Source organism: Palaemon carinicauda, chromosome 33 (assembly GCF_036898095.1).
Source record: "Palaemon carinicauda isolate YSFRI2023 chromosome 33, ASM3689809v2, whole genome shotgun sequence".
Taxonomy (NCBI): domain Eukaryota; kingdom Metazoa; phylum Arthropoda; class Malacostraca; order Decapoda; family Palaemonidae; genus Palaemon; species Palaemon carinicauda.
In genome coordinates this window covers 28,644,437-28,656,936 of record NC_090757.1, presented here as the reverse complement: position 1 = coordinate 28,656,936, position 12,500 = coordinate 28,644,437, and the positions used below count along the sequence as shown (strand labels likewise).

The following is a 12,500-nucleotide window of genomic DNA, read 5'->3' as shown; positions in this document are numbered from 1 at the left end:
CAAGAAGGGGCGGGGCTGCGAAGAGCAAATTCTTATTCTGCGCTCTTAATAGACATTGCATGAAAGACAAAAGCTCCATTGTATATAATAATCAGGAGGACACTTTTAGGATTACTGCAACAAATGGGATGTGGGCCAAACATGGTTAGACCCATTCAAAATTCCTTGGAGATGGCATCAAGTATTATTGGCAATAGTACAATAGAGGCAGGAGTCAGACAAGGTATTCCCAGTTCGTGCTTCTTTTTCATAGCTTACGCCCACCCAATAATTCGTATGGTCAAGGACTATGGTCAGGACGGTTGGCTTGAATGTTTACACCTGTTATTACTGATGGGTGATACTGTATTAGTCAGCACCACAGAATTAGGTATCAGGTGGAATTTTCAAAATGAGTTGAATTATTGTAAGGAATATGATATGAAGGTTAACAACAAAAAGACCAAGCTAATGTGCGTTAACATTAAGGACCCCAACCCTCTCGTTTTTAACGAAATAACGGTAGAAGTTTGTGACAAGTATACTTATTTGGGCAATCAAATCAAGATTGCTCCCATATACTAACAGGTTGAAGAGCATATAAAGAAGCATTCAAAGAGACTGCGGAAGCTACGGTCCTTTCTATCTAAAGATAATGATGCTCCTTTTAATGTAAACGAAAGGTCTGGTCTGCAGGATTAAATAATTCAATTCTTATGGGTCTGAGACTTGGATGTCATCTAATTTGAAAGCTGCCAGTAATGCTTACCCAAGTGAGTAGTTTGCGTGACCTCCTAAGTGTCAGAAAAAAACAGTCTGCTCTGATTTAGTGGATTTAGAATCCGGAGAACCGAGTGCAACATGATTTCTCAAGAATAAAAAGAGCTATACTTTTCTCGACCAAACTATGACAGGAGCTACTTTGCTACCGTCATAAATAAGGCGATAGAAGTACAATCTGCGATGGGCATCTGCATTGACCAGTTACAGAGAACCCAAGAGGATTCAATAATAGACGCAAAACAAAAACTAAAATCAACTTTGAGTCAACTCGACGAATGACTTACAAACAGCTCAACCTACATGCAGTGTCCAGCATTGTACAAGAACACAGTACACGCATTTATTCCAGAGCAATATTGAATTTCTTATAAGCGATTACGACTGAGTTCTCACCCCCTTAAAGTTGAGATTGGGACGATGGTCAAGAATTCCCCTAGAGGAACGCCTTCTCCCCAATGGATCAGGATGAGATTCGTGTCATCTTGAACTGTCCTTTGCTCTCGCATGTTAGAGAAGATTTTGCAGGGATTAACTTTAATTCCTTTGAAGATTTCATGAACCATGATGACGAACTGAACTATAAATAATATTCAGTGTAACACAACTTATTACTCAGTATAACTCTGAATATGTTGCAATGTAACTTTTGTATGATCTTAGGTTAGGTTTACATTTAGAGTGCATTAGAGCCAATGAAAAATTAAAAGATCACAAAGGACAATCATTAGTTAATTTAGGATCTTTACAGTCTAACTAGTACTATGAAAGGGGGGGGGGGAGACAGTATTAGAAGCTGCGAATGCAAAGAATAGTCAGAATGAAAAATCTTATGCATCATATATAAAGAACTAAATGAATGATGGTGCAAGAGTTTTATACCCAGATTAGACATAAGGAATTTAATAAAGTGTAAGCTGCAATCTTAGTTGAAGAAGAGAAAAACACATAAAAATTCACGCAATCATACGCAAGATAAGTACTCCGTCGTCCGTAAAATACAGAACAGTATCGTCTAGCTGCAAACAAAGGAATGAAGCGGCAGGGTTGTATGGGAGCACCAAAAGGTGATAGGATATGTAACGGCTCCTTACTTATCCTTCCCCTTAGGCTTAGAGGATTAGACTGGGTAAAGTCTATTCGGGATGCAGATATCTATGGTTATCTTAGGATATGTAACGGCTCCTCACCACTTATCCTTCCCCTTAGAGGATTAGACTGGGTAAAGTGTATTCGGGGTGCAGATATCTATGGTTATCAATTAATACGTCCCTGATTATACACGATATCTTCGGATAGTCGTTCCGGGGGTTAGAACCCCGTGATACCTGACGGTAATTCTCTTGCAATATCAATCGCAAAAATATTATACAGTAGGAAGCAGCCGAAGGGACCTTCCATCAGGACGACATAGCTTGAACCCAAAAAACAGCATGTAATAGAGATTGATTTGGGTGACAGACAGAGACCTCATCTGAAATGTGCAATCTTAATTGATGTCTAAACTGTTAAGTTAATAAAAGGATCTCATAAAAGTGTCAAATTACTAAGATATCAACGTTAGCAGTGGGCCCCTCGTTCCTTTCTCTTTCTTCTCATTATGAAAACCCTTATGTTCAAGTAGTTCAGATTACACTGTTTTTAAAACTCCCTTTTATGGTCATTTTTCATTGTAGAAAACATTCCTATCAACTATCATAAAGAAAAGCTTTCTTCCTGATTATGCTAATTACCGTTAATTTCTAAGTTTTGAGAGATGTCCTTTACAAAAAGCAAAAAAAAAAAAAAAAAAGTTCCTTAAATATTTTATTTTGGGCTTTGACCTTTGACATTTTAATGGCAATTTATATAAACCAACTAGTTAATGGAGCTAAAGAGGTGGCCAAACTTTTCGCTTTGACTAAAATACTTATGCACAATAATTTAACCCAATCATTCTTAATAAATGAATATATATGAACAAAAGTTATACAAGGATAAAATAGGGTCACTGAGAAGACGAAAAAGGGAGAAGTGATGTGAAAGACTTCAGAAAAAAAAAAAAAAAAAAAAAAAAAAAAAAAAAAAAAAAAAAAAAAAAAAAAAAAAAAGAGGAGTTCCAAAACATTTTTCGGTCAACTTTTTTTCTAGTGTCGCAACTCCAAAAATAAAATTTTAAAATATTAAAAGAAAAAACAACAGAATTCATTCTTTCGATTTTTATTCAAAGTCAGGTGTTCATCCTATAATTTAATGATGAAATCAAGGATAAATCATCTCTCTCTCTCTCTCTCTCTCTCTCTCTCTCTCTCTCTATAATTTAGCATGATAAAAGCAATGGAAAATAAAATGAAATTACGTGAATTAATTCATTCCTTTTTACGTTATAATCTAATAATAAAATGAGTGGTAAATAAATCTCGATATATTTTAGTATAATAAAACTAATGGAAAATTGATATATCTCTTTTTATTTTATTATTTATTCCATCCTACATCCTGTGCCAGATGAAATAAACCCGATAGAGCTCTATGTCAAAGCTCAGTTGTGGTTACTGAAGCATAAATTCATCGCTACAGCATCAATTAACACCACACACACAGAGAGAGAGAGAGAGAGAGAGAGAGAGAGAGAGATTCGAAAATATGCGTCTGTAGCGTAAATAACAGAATTACACGAAAAAGCGGCGTAATTAAATGAAAATAGTGGAATATTGACTACAAACAAAGGATTGTACACACAGAACTGGAACTCGGAGTATCAGGAACGGGGGTAAACAATAGCGATTTTTATATTGATTTTTTTTTCTTTCAGCTTTTTAATATTGTTCCTCCGTTCGTCTACAGTTTTTCTTGCGCATTAATTAACTCTCTAAAATAGAAATATTGGGCAAACTGATTAAGCGTTATGACGAGAAAATCCAATTGATAAAAATTAACTCAGAATGGAATAGATGGCAGTTATGCTCTCTCTCTCTCTCTCTCTCTCTCTCTCTCTCTCTCTCTCTCTCTATATATATATATATATATAAATATATATATATATATATATATATATATAATTTAACCCAGCATGAAATTGATTGCAATTATGCGCTCTCTCTCTCTCTCTCTCTCTCTCTCTCTCTCTCTTTCTCTCTCTCTCTCTCTCTCTCTCTCTCTCTCTCTCTGTAACATATCGTCTTTAAATACTAAACATGAAATGAAAAAAATGAAGGAAATGAAAAAAGCGTCCCCAAATGTAAACTCAAATAAGTGAAAATAATCCAGTGACTGCGGAAGGCGACTAAAAGTTTACCACCAGGGGACAGGGTATTAAAAAATAGCAACTTATATACTTGAATCAATTAAGAACATCATAACTAAATTAAAAGCAAGTGACGTTTATCTCCCATAACGACCTTCAGAGAGACAGACCGATTTTCAAGCGTGATGTCATTCTAAATCCACTGTACAGTATTCCATTTACTATTATATCCCTTATATACTAAAGAGCAAGAATCAGGCTACATATATATATATATATATATATATATTTATATATATATATATGTAGCCTATATATATATGTATGTAGCCTATATATATATATATATATACATATATATATATATATATATATCTATATATATATAAAGTGTGTGAGTACACATTACATATTCCTTTCTCCCAAAGAAAAGAGTGGCTTTTAAAAGTGCTAACCTTTTAATACTTTGCCATGATGGAGAAGGCTGCATGCCCATCAACCGACCTTGCTCCCCCACCAGAAAACTTGACTGATACAAAATTCACTATTTTAGGCAACGATGTACAATATACTAATCAAAAATGTGCCTATATTGCTTTCTCCAGCCCAGCACCGATCTCAGGACTCTGCAGGTTAGGAAAAGGATCACAAAGTCAACCTGGTAATCCAAATCGGAAAACTGGAAAGAATCACAAAGTCAATATTGTAATCCAAATCGGAAAACTGGAAAAGGATCACAAAGTCAATCTTGTAATCCAAATCGGAAAACTGGAAAAGGATCACAAAGTCAATCTTGTAATCCAAATCGGAAAACTGGAAAAGGATCACAAAGTCAAACTGGTAATCCAAATCGGAAAACTGGAAAAGGATCACAAAGTCAACCTGGTAATCCAAATGGAAAACTGGAAAAGGATCACAAAGTCAAACTGGTAATCCAAATCGGAAAACTGGAAAAGGATCACAAAGTCAACCTTGTCATCCAAATCGGAAAACTGGAAAAGGATCACAAAGTCAAACTTGTAATCCAAATCGGAAAACTGGAAAAGGATCACAAAGTCAACCTGGTAATCCAAATGGAAAACTGGAAAAGGATCACAAAGTCAACCTGGTAATCCAAATCGGAAAACTGGAAAAGGATCACAAAGTCAAACTTGTAATCCAAATCGGAAAACTGGAAAAGGATCACAAAGTCAACCTGGTAATCCAAATGGAAAACTGGAAAAGGATCACAAAGTCAACCTTGTCATCCAAATCGGAAAACTGGAAAAGGATCACAAAGTCAAACTTGTAATCCAAATCGGAAAACTGGAAAAGGATCACAAAGTCAAACTTGTAATCCAAATCGGAAAACTGGAAAAGGATCACAAAGTCAACCTTGTAATCCAAATCGGAAAACTGGATAAGGATCACAAAGTCAAACTTGTAATCCAAATCGGAAAACTGGAAAAGGATCACAAAGTCAACCTTGTCATCCAAATCGGAAAACTGGAAAAGGATCACAAAGTCAAACTTGTAATCCAAATCGGAAAACTGGAAAAGGATCACAAAGTCAACCTTGTAATCCAAATCCGAAAACAGGAAAAGGATAAAAAAGTCAACCTTGTAATCCAAATTGGAAAACTGGAAAAGGATCACAAAGTCAACTTGGTAATCCAAATAAAAAAAAACATGAAATGGATTAAAAAGTCAACCTGGTAATCTAAATAAAAAAAAAACAGGAAATGGATTAAAAAGTCAACCTGGAAATCTAAATAAAAAAAAAACAGGAAATGGATTAAAAAGTCAACCTGGTAATCCAAATAAAAAAAAAAACAGGAAATGGATTAAAAAGTCAACCTGGTAATCCAAAAAAAAAAAACCGGAAATGGATTAAAAAGTCAACCTGGTAATCCAAATAAAAAAAAACAGGAAATGGATTAAAAAGTCAACCTGGAAATCCAAATAAAAAAAAAACAGGAAATGGATTAAAAAGTCAACCTGGTAATCCAAATAAAAAAAAACAGGAAATGGATTAAAAAGTCAACCTGGTAATCCAAATAAAAAAAAAACAGGAAATGGATTAAAAAGTCAACCTGGTAATCCAAAAAAAAAAAACCGGAAATGGATTAAAAAGTCAACCTGGTAATCCAAATAAAAAAAAAAACAGGAAATGGATTAAAAAGTCAACCTGGAAATCCAAATAAAAAAAAAACAGGAAATGGATTAAAAAGTCAACCTGGTAATCCCAAATAAAAAAAAACAGGAAATGGATTAAAAAGTCAACCTGGTAATCCAAATAAAAAAAAAACAGGAAATGGATTAAAAAGTCAACCTGGTAATCCAAATAAGAAAACTGAATGTCCATACTTTTTGGCTACCAAATTCCATATATCAAGCCGAATCTCCAGTAATTCCCTTTATTACTATTTCATCTCCATATACTGGTTTCCATTAAGAACCTACCTTGCAGGTAATGAGACCTATTTTCATATTTTAAAAGTTTTCAACATCAAATACGAACTAATCCCATTCACATTCATTGCGTCATGGCTGTAATCATTTTGTCGACCGGGAACATTTATGGCTGTTAACTTGCTGAATTGCGTCTAGTTTTGTACAAGGAAGTTGTCTTCATTGTCTTAGAACTAAGTGCCATAACTAAGAAGAATATGTTAACATTTACATTGAAAATAAATATTTCTGAATTAAAAGTACTTCAAAATTTCCATATTGATTTTAAAAGAAAAAGACCTTTTTTGAAATAAGATTTTTGTAAAAGCGATGTTTTAGACTTGTGCTTTTAATAGTTCGAATATTATTTCAAACCACAAAGCTGTCAAACGCTGCCTTAACTTAAAATACCTTTTTTCCACTTTTTTACTGTCTGTTTGATACCTTCTATAAATAGCACAAACAGCAAGAGGAAGAACAGTAATATTCTGGAAAAACGTTAGATTCATAAACTTACCAGTGATTATACTATATGGTTTGTTGAAAAATCTCAAAAGTACAGATAAGTTCCATATGCAACGCTGATAAAAGCTGTGATAATCTAGACAGTGGAATCGTTGGCAATTCGCATTCTTTGGTACCAAGTTAAAGCTTGCCTAATGGCATCATAAATTTCACTGATAATCGCAACTTTACTCTCCATAATAGCTAGAGATGAGTGACTTCGCGGGTTATACAAGCCCATCAAGTGGAGTAATCCGAATACATTGGTTGGTCCTACCTGGTCCTTGCATGGGTGTTAGATCAAGAGTATGTAGGTTCCGTCTCAATGACCTTGCCCTTGCCACAGCTTCTCATGAGTACCCTTTAAACTTATGAAATAAATTCAACCACAACGGAATATTCCGTCAGATCTTTCCTTAAGGACGAAAATAGTAATATATAACCACTGGGTTGTGATAGCCTTTGAAAACGTCCCTGCCAGACTATCTATTGGACGAGAGTTCGAGACTTGCTCGAGTTCGATAGTTTCTCGTAGTGTCTGTAACTTCACCATCCTTTTGAGCTAGGAATGGGGGTTAGGGGACCCTATAGGTCTACCCGCTGAGTCATCAACAGCCATTGTCTAGCCCTTCCTGGTCCTTCATCTGATCATATGATTACCGCCCAATTTTCATAATTCACTAACTAATGTAACTGAACATCTTTTGGCAGAAACTTGCAGCGGATGTTTTATGTTGAAGACGCTGACATAATTCTCTCTTAATAATTTATGTATGAAATGTTTATTTTAATGTTGTTACTGTTTTTAAGATATATTAATTGTTCATTATCTCTCTTGCAATTTATTTCTTTCCATTCCTCATTGGACTATTTTCCCTGTTGGAGCCCTTAGTCTTATAGCATCGTTACATATATACTGTGTGTATAAACATACATATATACATATATATATATATATATATATATATTATATATACACATATATACAAACAAATGATATATATATATATATATATATACACACACAAGACATTTACCATAAAATATTTCCCGAAGTAAGAGTTGAGCGCTTTGTGTTTTAACAAAATAGGGAATTATATATAAGCACAAACTGAATATCTGAGGGGAATGACACAAATTGAATGTAAGCAGAAAACCATTATGTACGCTTCGCATTTCATTCAATTATGGATCCATAAGAAAAATATTCTTTTCACGCTTTACTGCACTCGAATAAATCCACCGTGGAAATGTAATATTGCAAAACGTCTGGGAACATATTCATTTTCTACATTTATACTGTAAAGTCTTCCTTTGATGTGAAATGGTGATATTGAGCATCAAACTAGAAAAGAAGAGAGAGAGAGAGAGAGAGAGAGAGAGAGAGAGAGAGAGATTGCTTTCAACTGTATATTTACTTTGGAATTGGTGAGAGAGAGAGAGAGAGAGAGAGAGAGAGAGAGAGCGATTGCTTTCAACTGTATATTTACTTTGGAATTGGTGAGAGAGAGAGAGAGAGAGAGAGAGAGAGAGATTGATTGATTTAAAGTTTTCAGGCATCCTGACATCTGAGGTCATTGACGCCGAGAGAGAGAGAGAGAGAGAGAGAGAGAGAGAGAGAGATTGTTTTCAACTGCATATTTACTTTGGAATTGGTGACACCCCTCCAGTGACTTTCTTCTACAGCCAGTAAAGCATGGTGTCACCTCACCAGAATGTTGATTGCTGTATCTCTTAGTACAAGCTCTTTGAAAGGAGGGGCTGTAACTTCTCTCATAATACAAAAATAAGAGAGAAGTGAAAATGATAAAAACCCAGGAAGAGGACCAAACAAAATTCCTACAGACACTGATTTCATTTTGTATCAAAGATAAAAGATACCAGACATAACTTGACAATAGTTAAGGAGTAAAACGTTCCACCAATGACAGAACAGACGAGAAATCTTTGTTTGGTACCAACGACTTTTTTAACGTTTACAAGAAATTTTGATATATCAAAATCTTACTTTTTAAGAGCAGAGAATTATATATTTACTGTGTTCTTGGACATGCAAAGCTTCGGGTTAAAAGTAGCACCAAGACAGTGTTGACGAATAATCAGAATTCTACAGAACAATGCTATAAGAATTCCGGAGTAGGGACACAATGCGAATCATCGGTTCTGTGGGAGTTCGCCTAATAACCGCTAAATACACAACACGTTATTTCACGACAGTGGAAAAGTAATAACTTCAACAAGAGTTATATTATTTGTATACTGAACTATCTCTATTTCTATGTAAACAAAATCATTGTATAAATAATTAGAAAACATACGCCAAAAATGCTAATTTCAAACACCAGAAATAAGAGGTGTTAGCCAAATAATAGGATTATATAAGGAAAACATGAGAATAACATGAAAGCGATCCTATGTAAAGGCTTCAATTCAAAACGGCTCTATTAGTGACGGCGTCAATGACCTTAGATGTCAGGATGCCTGAAAACTTTAAATCAATCAATCTATTGGTGAAAATATGAATAAAATTAAAGATGAATTCCAGGGTAAAGGACAGTCTTACCATTCCAATGTCAAAATTTTACCTGGTTTAAAAGACCGAGTCAGTAAAAACAAAGCCGAGAGGACGAATGGCCATTCAACTGACAGAACACTAAAAAAATGAATAAAAACGACGGCTGCTGAGATTAATCTACATTCAAAAAGAGCAGATGAATGATCTTATCTTTGCGTATTCTAACTTATTCAATCATCTCTACTAGCTTCTCTAACTACAATTACCCAAACTATTTCCCCTCATTATCGATAGTCTCTCTCTCTCTCTCTCTCTCTCCCTCTCTCTCTCTCTAGAAACACTACCAAGAGGCCATATGAAATCTGAATTTTAAGTCAATTTTAACTTTTTAACACAAACCTCACGAGATTCCCCCTGCCTATCTTTCTGATAACTGATCCTTTGCCTCTCCTACCACCTTTATCCAGAGCCTTGTGGACATTTATTTTTATATCTATTTTAGCTACGACTTTCCCGTTGCGCAGAGTCCTTTCCCCTTTCTTGTGGGTGTCTTGGTAACCGCCACCAAGTCTACCGTTGCCGACAGAAGCCTCAATGTAACAGACTAGTGATTTATGAATAAGCTTTTGAATTAATCCCTTTACTTCCGTTTTCACTCTTTATCAGTCAGGTATTATGCTTTCTTGAGGCGACGTTGCTAGTTTACGATTCTTGACAAATTGATAGTAACGTAACAGTCGCACTGGTATTCGTTTCGAAATAAGAAATGTTAATGTGGTGTTACAGAAAAATATAAAACCAAGATATGGAACGTTCCTACCCAATATTGAAAGCAGACAAAGTTTTACCAGTTACGATACTACAGCTAGAGGGCTATTAGGTCCTTTGACTGGCCATATAGTACCACATTGGACTCCCCCTCTCTCTATTGCTCTTTTTATTTTACCTACACACAGCGAATAGTCAGGCCTATTCTTTCCATATTTCTCCTCATCCCATACACCTAACAACACTGAGATTGCCAAACATTCTTCTTCGCTCAAGAGTTCAACTACTGCACTGCAATAGTTCAGTGGCTACTTTCCTCTTGTTAAGGGTGGAGGAGACTCTTCAACTATGGTAGGGACCTCTTCTAGGAGAAGGCTACTCCAAAATCAAACCATTGTTCTTTGGAATTGCGTTGCGTAGAGCCATAGCCTTTGTGCCATGGTCTTCCAATGTCTTATGTTAGAGTTCTCTTGTTTGAAAGTACACTCAGGCACAATACTCTATCTGTTTCCTTATTTCCTTCCTCACTGGGTAATTTTCCTTGTTGGGGCCCTTGGGTTTATAGCATCCTCCTTTTCCAATCAGGGTTGTAGCTTAGTTAATAATAATAATAATAATATATAATAAAAACAACAACAACAACAACAACAACAATAATAATAATAATAATAATAATAATAAAATAATAATAATAATAAACTTTCGTAACAAAAAAACTGAGAAGGCTAGAATGCCATCATACTGGACGAAATGTTCTTTAAAGTTTTTTTTTCTATACTTTCTTGTTTTTCTTCTATTTACAAATTACGTAAATCTAAACAGTCAATCCACGTAACATTACCATGCTAAAATTTACAATTTAATTTGCTCAGCGCGGTGGAGACTTATCTTAACCTAGAAATTTTATTTTCTTGGATCCTGAAGTATAAATTTAAAAAAAAAAAAAAAGAAAAAAAGATAAATGCTCCTATACGTACTAAGTCAACCTTAGCTAAATATTATATATATATATATATATATATGTATGTATGTATATATGTATATATATGTATATATATATATATATATATATATCTACATGTGTATGTATATGTATATATACATATATGTATATATGTGTATATATATATATATATATATACACACATACATATAAGCCTTCTAGTTCAATCAAGAGGTAACAATTATTCAGCATTCCCTTACAGTTGGTTGGATATCAAGGAAAAACAAAACCAAAAACATAAAAACACGCATCGAATCAACAACAACAAAAAATGAAAAAAAAATTCTTTGTGCCAACTGAGAGCGCCTGATAAAAGTAGAGGTGGTCTGAAATTGACCCTCGTCTTTTTACCACGACTTTTTTAAACTTCTTTGAAGAGAAAATTAAATAAATCGGAATACATAGATAACAGGAACCAGACATCTTTCGTGGAAGTAAATGCGTCACAAACTCGATGAATAGATACAATATCTTACATGTTGTGTCCATCAGTTATTCTTCAGCCCACTTAGAAGGTATTATCATTCTCTCTCTCTCTCTCTCTCTCTCTCTCTCTCTCTCTCTCTCTCTCTCAAACGGTCAGGATCTTGGATTTAGCATAGAAGGATAAAGTGTAGAATAATAAGTTTATTTTCTGGTGATTTCCAGAAAGTTAGGCTAACTTAGTGACAATATGTCCATGACCTTATTCATGTCACGAGTTTAGCCAGTTTTCCTCACCATGCTGTCCAAGTGCAGATTCGTGAATAGTGGGGAGACTGTCGTCTGACCGCTCACAGCAAATCAACCTAGTATGGATGGCACTGACTAGTACAGTTTTGCTGATCATGGCGATACACAAGCCTCTTCACCGCGTTAAGGTATCCCTATATTAATAGGGTTAACACTATTTTATATATATATATATATATATATATATACATATGTTTATTCCCAGCTTGCATGTTTTTTTTTGGGGGGGGAGGGCTATTTATTAAGACATTTACTGTTTAATAGGACTATTCTAATGACTTGATATTATATAAATGCAAATTAATCTCATCTAATCTTTCCTTCATATGACAGCACGTCGTACATGAATTAATTAATCTTAGTTTCGCTTCTTCTAACCGATAATATAAAAATAACACAGTGAATGAAAGGATGCCCCAATAAAATACAACATATTGACAAAGGGAGATTCAGTCTGGTGCTTTTCTATTTCTTACAGCATGGACAACCCAATGTAAACAAAAATGTCTTTAGCTTATATTTTTACATTGGATAATCGAAACATTATCTACCTATGAAATGTG

General features: G+C 34.6%; 1 long non-coding RNA gene across 1 annotated transcript in view; it reads right to left on the bottom strand.

Annotated features, from left to right (window-relative positions):
• The window catches only part of LOC137626101 (uncharacterized), a 161,497-nt gene that overhangs the window by 94,902 nt on the left and 54,095 nt on the right, over positions 1–12,500 (bottom strand). The gene's annotated exons all lie outside the window — the stretch shown is intronic.